Source organism: Ovis aries, chromosome 4, assembly GCF_016772045.2.
Source record: "Ovis aries strain OAR_USU_Benz2616 breed Rambouillet chromosome 4, ARS-UI_Ramb_v3.0, whole genome shotgun sequence".
NCBI lineage: Eukaryota > Metazoa > Chordata > Mammalia > Artiodactyla > Bovidae > Ovis > Ovis aries.
The window spans coordinates 8430191-8442134 of NC_056057.1; positions in this window are offsets into that span (position 1 = coordinate 8430191).

The following is an 11944-nucleotide window of genomic DNA, read 5'->3' on the forward strand; positions in this document are numbered from 1 at the left end:
GGCAGTGGGGAAGTAAAGTGAAAGGGTCTTCAGTCTTGCAAAACATCTCCAGAAATGGCCAGCCTTTGAAAGGGGTAAGTTAATCTCTTCTTTTTGTTGAAGTTATTCACAGGTAGGCAGGGACAGATTATGGGCTGAACAAGGACACTTTAATTTACAGTCTGGCAGAAGGGCAGGGTCCTCAGAGGCAGGCTATTGTGTATAATTATAATAACAAAAGCAACTTAAAGCGAGTCTAAAAATGTTTCCAACATGGAGTCAGAATTGGCTTCTCTGCAACAGCCCCCACCCCGACCAGCTCCAGCGCTGCCCCTACAGCCAGCAAAGCTCAGGACACCCAGCGGTCACCACCCCAGTCCACCCCACCCACTTGGACGCCTTCAGAGAACTCCGCCTGCTTCTGCAGAATCTGTCTCCCTTAGAAGGCCAGACCGCAGCAAGGGGCGACACGCCCTCAGTTGGGCTCACCGAAGGTTAAAGCAGCGCTAGTTGTTCAGTCAGGCATGTGTCCGACTCTGCGATCCCGTGGACTATAGCCCGCCAGGCTCCTCCATCCATGGGAATTCTCCAGGCAAGAATACTGGAGTGGGTTGCCACTTCTTTCTCCAGGGGACCTTCCTGACCCAGGGATCAAACCCAGGTCTCCTACAATGAAGACAGATTCTTTACCATCTGAACCACCAGGGAAGCCCAACCCCAGACTAATTCCAAAGGCGGATTCTCTTAAACCTGATAGTATTTCAGAGATACTCAGTGAGGCTTCCTGCTGCTTAGGCCCACTCCCCAAGTCCCTGTCCATCCCAGGGCTGCCTTGGATGCCTCACTGAGCGAAGGTGGAAACCCCAAAGAACAGTGTTTTCCAAGTAGCTGGCAGGCCCCATCAGGAGGTCATGAAACAACATAGTGGGGCACAGCCGGCATTTGATTGCTCATGAGACAGAACAGAGGAGAGGAGCCCCCCTCCCCGCACACGGTGGAGGAGGCAGGTAACTCTGCGTCACCCACAGAGTTCTCAGGCTGTGGCAGGGATGAGCCAGTCCTGATCTGGGTTAGAACTGTTTCTGATTTGCTTTTCGTTGCTTTTATTATTATAATCATACATAACGGCTGCTCATACCAAGAATCCTGCTCCTCTGCCTGACTGTTAAAATGCCTTTATTCAGATGCTGTTCACCTGTGGAAGGGAGGAAGGAAGAAATTAACACATCCCTTTCCTGAGCTTGCTGTTCCAGGAGATATTTGCAAGCTTAATGGCCTTTTTACTGTCTTTGTTCACCTCCTCTCCCCCTCTGTTCTATAAAAAGAATCTGGCCTCCAGACCCCCAGTAAGATGGTTATTTTCAGACACTTTTCTGCCATCTTGTTCAGCCAGCTTTCTGAATGAAGCCCTATTCCTTGCCTCAGCATCTTGTCTCTCGGCTAATCGGTTGCCCTGTGGGGATTCCCTGGTATCTCAGCTGGTAAAGAGTCCACCTGCAATTCAGGAGACCCTGGTTTGATTCCTGGGTCAGAACAATCCCCTGGAGAAGGGATAGGCTACCCACTCCAGTATTCGTGGGCTTCCCTGGTGTCTCAGCTGGTAAAGAATCCACCTGCAATGCAGGAGACCTGGTTCAGTCTCTGGGTTGAGAAGATCCCCTGGAGAAGGGAAAGGCTGCCCACTGCAGGATTCTAGCCTGGAGAATTCCCTGGACTGTATCGTCCATGGCGTCGCAGAGTCGGACACGACTGAGCGCCTTTCACTTAGTGCCTAACAGAGCGAGCTTGGACTAGGCAACAAGACCACCCACCCACCCAAACATCAGAGCGCCCCCAGTCCCCAAATTGATGCCACCTGCTGACAGGCTTGTGCCCCCTGCTGAAAAGGGGCATGAGCAGAAGTGCTGTGAGGGTGCACAGCCGAGGGCAGCAGCCCCCACCCCCGGCCACCAGCCTGAATGTCCCCTCTGGGACACTGCACAGCCACCAGCCTGAATGTCCCCTCTGGGATACCATACCAAAGGCGCAGAGGGCCCAGCAGTATCAGAGCCTTCGTCCTCGTCACTTTCCACCTCATTCTAAACCATTATCTCACACAGAAACCCTTCGCTGTGCCACTCAGGATAGTCAGTTAATTTTTTAACTGGTGCTCAATCCATAGTGACTTTTCCCCTGGTGACCTTGGCTGTGCTGTGTGCTGACTGGTGACCTTCTGAAGTCGTCCCTCAGATGGGGAAATGCCCATTCTGCAGGGGTCAACGAGGGACAGGGGAGATGCAAAAGCCTGTTATGATTGGTAGGTTTGCTGCAGGGAGAAGCCAATTCTGACTCCATGTTGAAAACTGTTTCTTTAACTTGCTTTTTGTTGCTGCTGTTATTATAATCGTACATGATGGCCTGCCTCAAAGGACTCTGCCCCTCTGCCTGACTGAAGTGTCCGTTCAGCTCATGAAATGATAATCTGACCCTGTCCACCTGTGAATGGTTACAAAAAGAGAAGAGATAAACACAACCCTTTGGAGAAGGAAATGGCAACCCACTCCAGTATTCTTGCCTGGAGAATCCCATGGACGGAGGAGCCTGGTGGGCGATAGTCCTTGGGGTCACAAAGAGTCGGACACGACTGAGTGACTTCACTTCACTTTTCAAAGGCTGGCCCTTCCCAGAGGTGTTTTGCAAGATGGAAGACCCTTTGCTTTACTTCCTCTCTGCCTCTCCCTGTCTATGCTGCCTTTTGACTGTAGCTCCTCTTTGCTTCTCTCTCCCTGACTCTATTAAAGAACCAGACATCCAGACCCTGACAAGATGGTTCTATTGAGACATGAGACTGCCATTTTCTCAGTCAGCCAGCTCTCTGCATAAGGTCATATTCCTTGCCTCAGCACCTCACCTCTCCTTTTCTTTGGCCTTATGTGTGTTCAGCAGATCCAGCTTGGACTCAGTAACGGGTTCCTGTCAAATTACATGTCTCTGCATCCCTCACCCACCACACAGAACCACCCAGTACCCACAGTAACCTTTTTACTTGATACTTTTGGAAATTTGCTTTAGTTTGTCACAGTGTGACTGAGTCCAAGCTCGGTCTGCTCACCACATGGCAGTCAAATAATTCAGTGTGTTGAGACAAGGAACACAGCTTTGTTCGGAAAGCTGGGCCCCCGCCAAGATGGCAAGCTAGCACCCTAGAGTACTGTCTCAACAGGGTCTGGAAGCCAGTTTCTCTTAGAGAAAAGGGAGGAGAAGGAAGTGAGAAAGTAAAAAGGCCATAAGTCTTGCAAAATACCTCCTGGGTTGGCCAGCATTGGTGAGGGAATGTGTTCATTTCTTCTTTTCTGCAGCCATTCACAGGTGGGCAGGGTCAAAATGTCCCCCTGTGAGCTGGACAAGGACACTTTAGGTTAGCAGTCCGGCAGAAGGGCAGGTTCCCTGATGCGGGCCATTAGGATGCTGACACCTATAGACAGCATCCTTTTAGTGATTACAATAACAAAAATAACGGAAAGCAAATGTTAACAGAAGAGAAACAGACCCAACTTGGAATCAATTCTGTTCTTCCCAGTTACAACAGATAACCCTTTCAGCTGAGGAAACAGGAAGGTCCTTGGTGGGCACCCCAAGCTCCTGCCCACTCACTGCACACTCACCCTGTCTGAGCAACTTTTCCTGGCTTAGTTCTCGACTTCGAGATCATCTCTGAGGAGTCTCCCCTGACCTCAGTCACCTCCTAGTGCCTTACCCCTGGGCCCACTGCAGTTTTTCAATTGAATTTTTATTGAGAAAATTGTGAAATTGTATAAAGATGGTATTGTACGTTACTATGTCCATTATTGTCTGAATGTGTAAACTCTGCCTCCCTGGAAACATACACATTGAAACCCTGACTGCAAAGTGATGGCTTTGGGAGGCAATGAGGTCACGAGAGTGCAGCTCCCATGATGCGACTGGTACCCTGGTAGAGGAGACACACGGAACTGCAGCATCCCTTCCTCCAGGTGAGGACACAGGGCAGATGGGCAGCTGTAAACCAGGAAGGGGCCTCGCCAGACACCAAGCCTGCTGGTGCTCTGGTCCTGAACATCCTGTCTCCAGGACTGTGGGAGACAAATGTTTGTTGTTTTTGAGCCTCTCGTGGCTCAGCTGGTAAGGAATCTGCCTGCAATGCGGAGACCTGGTTTTGATCCCTAGGTTGGGAAAATCCCCTGGAGAAGGGAAAGGCTGCCCACTCCAGTATTCTGCCCTGGAGGATTCCATGGACTGTTTAGTCCATGGGGTCGCAAAAAGTCGTACACAACTGAGCGACTTTCACTTTCAATATGTGAATAAAGAGGAATGACACAGAGGGACCTCTTCTAGCCTTACCCAGATTGCCCTCATGGCAACATTTGCAGAACTGTATCTTGCCTGGAAAATCCCATGGACGGAGGAGCCTGGTGGGCTGCAGTCCATGGGGTCGCTAAGAGTCGGACACGACTAAAGCAACTTAGCAGCAGCAGCAGCAACACTAGATATCTTAGCAAGAGTATGAAATTAACAGATACCCCCAGTGTGGTTCAGATTTCTCAGACTTTTTTGTACTCTTTTGTTCTGTACGACTTTGTCATGTCCATGATACCAGCACAGTCAAGCTGCTGAACATCTCATAACCCAAAGACCCCCATGTCACCGTTTGACAGCCTATACCCACACCAACTTCTAAACCTTGGCATCCTCTGATCTGTCCTTCATTACTAAAATTGGTCATTTTGAAAATGTTATATGCATGGAAATATATGACTGTGGTGTTGGAGAAGATTCTTGAGAGTCCTGTGGAATAGTCAATCCTAAAGGAAATAAATCCTAAATATTCACTGGAAGGGCTGATACTGAAGTTGAAGCTACAATACTTTGGCCACTTGATGAGAAGAGCTGACTCATTAGAAAACACCCTTATCCTGGGAAAGATCAAAGGCAGGAGGAGAAGGGGACAAGAGAAGACCATATGGTTGGATGGCATCACTGACTCAATGGACGTGAGTTTCAGTAAGCTCTGGGAGTTGGTGATGGACAGGGAGGTCTGGTCAGCTACTGTCCATAGGGTCACAAGGAGTCAGAGATGACTTAATGACTGAACTGGTCATAGCAAACACCCTCTTCCAACAACACAAGAGAAGACTCTACACATGGACATCACCAGATGGTCAACACAAAATCAAATTGAGTATATCCTTTGCAGCCAAAGATGGAGCTCTATACAGTCAGCAAAAACAAGAGCAGGAGCTGACTGTGGCTCAGATCATGAATTCCTTATTGCCAAATTCAGACTTAAATTGAAGAAAGTAGGGAAAACCACTAGACCATTCAGGTTTGACCTAAATCAAATCCTTTACGAATATACAGTGGAAGTGAGAAGCAGATTTAAGGGACTAGATCTGATAGATAGAGTGCCTGATGATCTATGGATGGAGGTTCCTGACATTATACAGGAGGCAGATCAAGGCCATCCCCAAGAAAAGGAAATGCAAAAAAAGTGAAATGGCTGTCTGAGAAGGCCTTACAAATAACTGTGAAAACAAGAGAAGCAAAAAGCAAATGAGAAAAGGAAAGATATACCCATTTGAATGCAGAGTTCCAAAGAATAGCAAGGAGAGATAAGCTTCCTTGCTTAGAAATCAGTGCAAAGAAAGCCTTCCTCAGTGATCAGTGCAAAGAAATAGAGGAAAACAATAGAATGGGAAAGACTAGAGATCTCTTCAAGAAAATTAGAGATACCAAGGGAACATTTCATGCAAAGATGGGCTCAATAAAGGACAGAAATGGTATGGACCTAACAGAAGCAGAAGATATTAAGAAGAGGTGGCAAGAATACACAGAAAACTGTACAAAAGAGATGTTCACGACCCAGATAAGCACGATGGTGTGATCACTCATCTAGAGCCAGACATCCTGGAATGTGAAGTCAAGTGGGCCGTAGGAAGCATCACTATGAACAAAGCTAGTGGAGGTGATGGAATTCCAGTTGAGCTATTTCCAATCCTGAAAGATGATGCTGTGAAAGCACTGCACACAATATGCCAGCAAATTTAGAAGACTCAGCAGTGGCCACGGGACTGGAAAAGGTCATTTTCATTCCAATTCCAAAGAAATGCCATGGCAAAGAATGCTCAAGCTATCACACGATTGCATTCATCTCACATGCTAGTAACTGCTGCTGCTGCTAAGTCGCTTCAGTCGTGTCCAACTCTCTGCGACCCCATAGATGGAAGCCCACCAGACTCCCCCATCCCTGGGATTCTCCAGGCAAGAACCCTTGAGTGGGTTGCCGTTTCCTTCTCCAATGCATGAAAGTGAAAAGTGAACGTGAAGTCGCTCAGTCACGTCCGACTCTCCGCGACCCCATGGACTGCAGCCTACCAGTCTCCTCCGTCCATGGGATTTTCCAGGCAAGAGTACTGGAGTGGGGTGCCATTGCCTTCTCCACATGCTAGTAAAGTAATGCTCAAAATTCTTCAAGCCAGGCTTCAACAATACGTGAACTGTGAACTTCCAGATGTTCAAGCTGGATTTAGAAAAGGCAGAGGAACCAGAGATCAAATTGCCAACATCCGCTGCATCATGGAAAAAGCAAGAGAGTTCCAGAAAAATATCTATTTCTGCTTTATTAACTATGTCAAAGCCTTTGACTGTGTGGATCACAATAAACTGTGGAAAATTCTGAAGGAGATGGGAATACCAGACCACCTGACCTGCCTCTTGAGAAATCTGTACACAGGGCAGGAAGCAACAGTTAGAACTGGACATGGAACAACAGACTGGTTCCAAATAGGAAAAGGAGTCCATCAAGGCTGTATATTGTCACCCTGCTTATTTAACTTATATGCAGAGTACATCATGAGAAATGCTGGGCTGGATGAAGCACAAGCTGGAATCAAGATTGCTGGGAGAAATATCAATAACCTTAGATATGTAGATGACACCATCCTTATGGCAGAAAGTGAAGAAGAACTAAAGAGCCTGTTCATGAAAGTGAAAGAGGAGAGTGAAAAAATTTGGCTTAAAGCTCAACATTCAGAAAACAAAGATCATGGTATCCAGTCCCATCACTTCATGGCAAATAGATGGAGAAACAGTGGAAACAGTGTCAGACTTTATTTTTGGGGGGGGCTCCAAAATCACTGTAGATGGTGACAGTAGCCATGAAATTAAAAAACATTTACTCCTTGGAAGGAAAGTGATGACCAACCTAGACAGCATATTCAAAAGCAGACACATTACTTTGCCAACAAAGGCCCATCTAGTCAAGGCTATGGTTTTTCCAGTGGTCATGTGTGGATATGAGAGTTGGACTATAAAGAAAACTGAGCGCCAAAGAATTGATGCTTTTGAACTGTGGTGTTGGAGAAGACTCTTGAGAGTCCCTTGGACTGCAAGGAGATCCAACCAGTCCATCCTAAAGGAAATCAGTCCTGAGTGTTCCTTGGAAGGACTGATGTTGAAGCTGAAGCTCCAATGCTTTGGCCACCTGATGTGGAGAGCTGACTCACTGGAAAAGACTCTGATGCTGGGAAAGATTGAAGGCAGAAGGAGAAGGGGACGACAGAGGATGAGATGGTTGGATGGCATCACCAACTCAATGGACATGAGTTTGAGTGAACTCTGGGAGTTGGTGATGAACAGGGAGGCCTGGTGTGCTGCAGTCCATGGGGTCGCAAAGAGTCGGACACAACTGAGCGACTGAACTGAACTGAATCGAGGGTCTGAACAACAACAGCAGCAGGGGCTTCCCTGGTAGCTCAGTTGGTAAATAATCCACCTGCAGTGCAGGAGACACAGGTTCAATCCCTGGTGTGGAAGATCCCCTGTAAAAGGAAGTGGTAACCCAGTCCAGTATTTTTGTCTGGAAAATCCCATAGACAGAGGAGCCTGCTGGGCTATAGTCCATGGGGCTGCAGGGAGTTGGACACGACTAGGTCACCACCACCGCCATACAGTGTCTAACACTTTGGACCTGGGCTTTCCACCTAGCAGAATCTCTAGAAATCTGTCCACACTGCGTGTATCAGTAGTTGGTTCCCTTCCTTCACCAAGCAGCATTCCATGACACGGATCTGCCTCAGTTGCTTAGCCTTCTACCTGCTGGAAGACATCTAGGTTATTTCCGGCTCTAAGCCATAAAGAACAAAGCTGCTATGAAATTTAATGTACAGGTGTTTGTGTGAACATAAATTTTCATTCCTCTGGGATAGAAGCCAAGTGACTGACTTCTAAGTTGTATGGTAATTGCACATTTAATCTTCCAAGAAATTGCCAGACTCTTCTCCAGAGTGGCTATAATATTTTACTTTTCCACCAGCAGTGGATGTGAAGTCAAGTTTCTCTGAGTCCTCACCAGTAGTTGATGTCATTTCACTGTGTTTCTGCCATTCTAATCCTCATGCCATGATATCTCACTGTGGCTTTAATTTGTATTTATCGATCGCTAATGGTATTGAGTGTCTTTCATGTGTATCCTCTTTGAAATAGTTGTTCATGTCTTTTCCTTACTTTCAAATTGCTTGTTTTTCTTTTTATTTTCCCTGTTCATGTTGAGTTGTGAGAGTTCTTTGTATATACTAGACACAAGTTCTCTTGGAGATACCATTTACAGTTTCTTGAAGTCTGTAGCTTGTCTGTTTATCCTCTTGGTATAGATTTCATAGGGCAGCTTTTTTTTTTTTAATTTTGATGAGATTTTTATCAGTTTTCCCTTTTACAGGTCATGCTTTTGCTATCCAGTCTTAAAAACTCTTGGCTGCACCATAAGTCCTGGGGATTTCCTCTTTTGTTGTTGCTGTTTTTTTTTTCCTAAAAATGTTATAGTTTTAAGGTAAAACTCATGTTTATGATCCCTTTTTAGATGTGATGGTTGGGTGAAGTTTTGGGGTGTTGAGTTTTGGAGTTAGTTTTGGCGGGGCTCCAGTACCACTTGTTGAGAAGGCTGTATTTCCTGCGCTGAATAACCTCAGCCTCTTTGTCAGAGGCTGGTTGGTCATGTTTGTGTAGGGATTTGGGGCTTCCTATTCTATAGAAGTTGTAGTCATCTATGGGTCAGCACTGGCCTGTTCTGATGACTGTAATGACAGGCTTTTCTACTGGGTAGAGTGAGTCAGGGTCCTGAGTCTTCCTCCTGACCCGGCACCACCGTGGGCTTGGCCTGCCCATTCCAGGTTTAGCAGGAATCCTGATGAGTCAATTTAGTGAGAATTCCCCACCCTTGGCATTAGGGACTGTTTATGTCACCCAAGTTCCTGTGTTGAAGCTCTAACCCCTAATGTGATGTGTTAGGAGACAGGGCCTTTGGGAGGTTGTTGTGATTGTTCACTCGATAAATCATGTCCACCTCTTTACAACCCCATCGACTGCAGCACACCAGGCTCCTCTGTCCTCCACTATCTCCTGGAGCTTCCTCAAATTCATGTCCATTGAATTGGTGATGCTATCTAACACATCTTATACTCTGCTGCCCGCCTCTCCTCCTGCCCTCAATCTTTCCCAGCATCAGGGTCTTTTCCAATGAGTCAGCAGTTCACATCAGGTGGCCAAAGTATTGGAGCTTCAGCATCAGTCCCTCCAATAAATATTCAGGGTTGATTTCCTTTATGATGGACTCGTTTGATCTCCTTGCAGTCCAAGGGATTCTCAAGAGTCTTCTCTAGCACCACAGTTCAAAACCATCAATTTTTTGGCACTCAGCCTTCTTCATGGTCCAACTCTTAAATCCATACATGAAGTGAAGTGAAGTGAAGTCGCTCAGTCATGCCCGACTCTTTGCAATCCCATGGACAGTAGCCTGCACCAAGCTCCTCCGTCCATGGGATTTTCTAGGCAAGAGTACTGGAGTGGTTTGCCATTTCCTTCTCCATGGAATCTTCCTGACCCACGGATGGAACCCAGGTCTCCCACATTGTAGACAGATACTTTACCGGCTGAGCCACTGGGGAAATCCATACATGACCACTGTCAAAACCATAGCTTTGACAATGTGGACTTTTGCAAAGTGATGTCTTTGCTTTTTAATATGCTGTCTAGGTTTGTCATAGATTTTCCTCCAAGGAGCAAGCGTCTTTTCATTTCATGACTGCAATTACCATCTGCAGTGATTTTGAAGCCCAGGAAAATAAATTCTGTCACCGTTTCCACTTTTCCCCTTCTATTTGCCATGCAGTTATGGGACCACATGCCATGATCTTAGTTTTGCCATGAAAAAGCCAGCTTTTTCATTCTCCTTTTTGGAATTTCCTCCATAGAAAATCATGTTATTTGCAAATAGACAGGTTTATTTCTCCCCTTCCCATCTATGTGTCTTATATGAGTCAATTCTGGTTGACTTCCACGTGACTTCTGGATGGGACTTGTCACCAGGATGATTAAGCTATGAAGATGGTTGAACATTTCCCTCCTACTTCCTATCCTCCAGATAGGGGAGAGGGGTTGAAAATGGAGTTAATGCGTAAGTGATTAAGCTTGCATAAAAGTGCCTGAAGAACCAGGTCCAGAGATCCTCCAAGTTGGTGGACACGAGGAGGTGCTAGGAGGCTGATGTGCCCAGAGAGAGAGGACTACTCTGGTGTTCCCCTATGCATACCTTGCCTCGTATATCTCTTCAACCAGGGTGCTTATCTGTATCTTTTATCTCATCCTTTTATAACAAATGAGTTTCCGTGAGTTCTGTGAGCCATTCTAGGAAATTATCAAATCTAAGGAGGGGATCATGGGAGCCCCAGTATAGAGCAGATTGACCAGGAGTAGAGGTGACAACCTAGACTTGTGATTGGGGGCATGGGGGTGGTTGGTGGAGGCAGGCAGTCCTGTGGGACTGAGCCCTTGACTGCTTGGGTCCAGCCCCGGTGGATCCAGGGAATTCAAAATGGGGACGGAGTCGGCGAGGAAAGACTTATTTACTGAGATATAAAGAGAGATTAGGAAAGAATAGTGTAGTAGGAAAATTAGTGGAGAAAAGAGGCTGAATAACTTGGTTTACGCAGAGAACCAATAAAACTCCGAGACAAAGAGTTTGCACCATCTATGTAGGCCACCGATGCCCACTTGAATAGCGGAGGGTGCCCCGCCTTGGGCTCCCTCTCACATGGGTCTTAGAAGCCAGGGCAAATAAGTATACATGGTGAGCCTCCATGCTCCAGATGGGAATTCAGCCAGAAAAGGGAGAAAAGAATGACATGGGGGAGCCAAGCATCCGTGCCAGACCCACAACTTTATTTTCAAAAGCAGCTTATATACCCCAAGTTGTACATAAAGAAATAATGGAATATGTAGAGTTATGCAGGGGCAGCAGTCCTGACCCTTACTGAGACCAGGCTTTCTTTTTGCATACCTTCCCGTATACAAAAGGTCTTAGGTGGTTTTACATCATCTTCTGGCCAAGGGGCCTGTTAACATTTTTATGGCTCTTTTCCTAGATAAATGTCTATCAACCCGAAAACTCTTTTTCCCTTGAAGTGTTTTTTCTTTAATCTGCATCACCCTCAAAGTACTAAATAAAGTTACATTCCTGTAGAATAAAGGTGTAGTGGGTTATAACAAAGAAAGTATTTAACTCAAAGATCTAATGTTGCTAACACCAGGGTTACTACCTGTTTTTTCTACATACCAACTATGTCAACAAATAAAAGATATGAAAACTTGGCAGCAAGTATTGGCTCAACAAATGAAACTCTTAATCAGTCCTATTCTAATGATTTTGACTCCTCAGAAGCCCCTAAATTCCTAGGATGTTTTAAGCTTCCTGTGCCTCTTGCAGTCAGGAGGCTGTGAACAATCACATGTGCAGCTGTAAGAGTCCGGCAGGCAGGCTAGAAAGCCATCAGAGGGGTTTTTGGATTGAAACACTCTTATTATGCCCAGGAAACTTATTATCTAAAAGCTCTAAATTAACTTTTTCCAGAAAAAGGTGGTGGGGGGACAGCCCCCTGTTATTGTTAGAAGAGTAGGT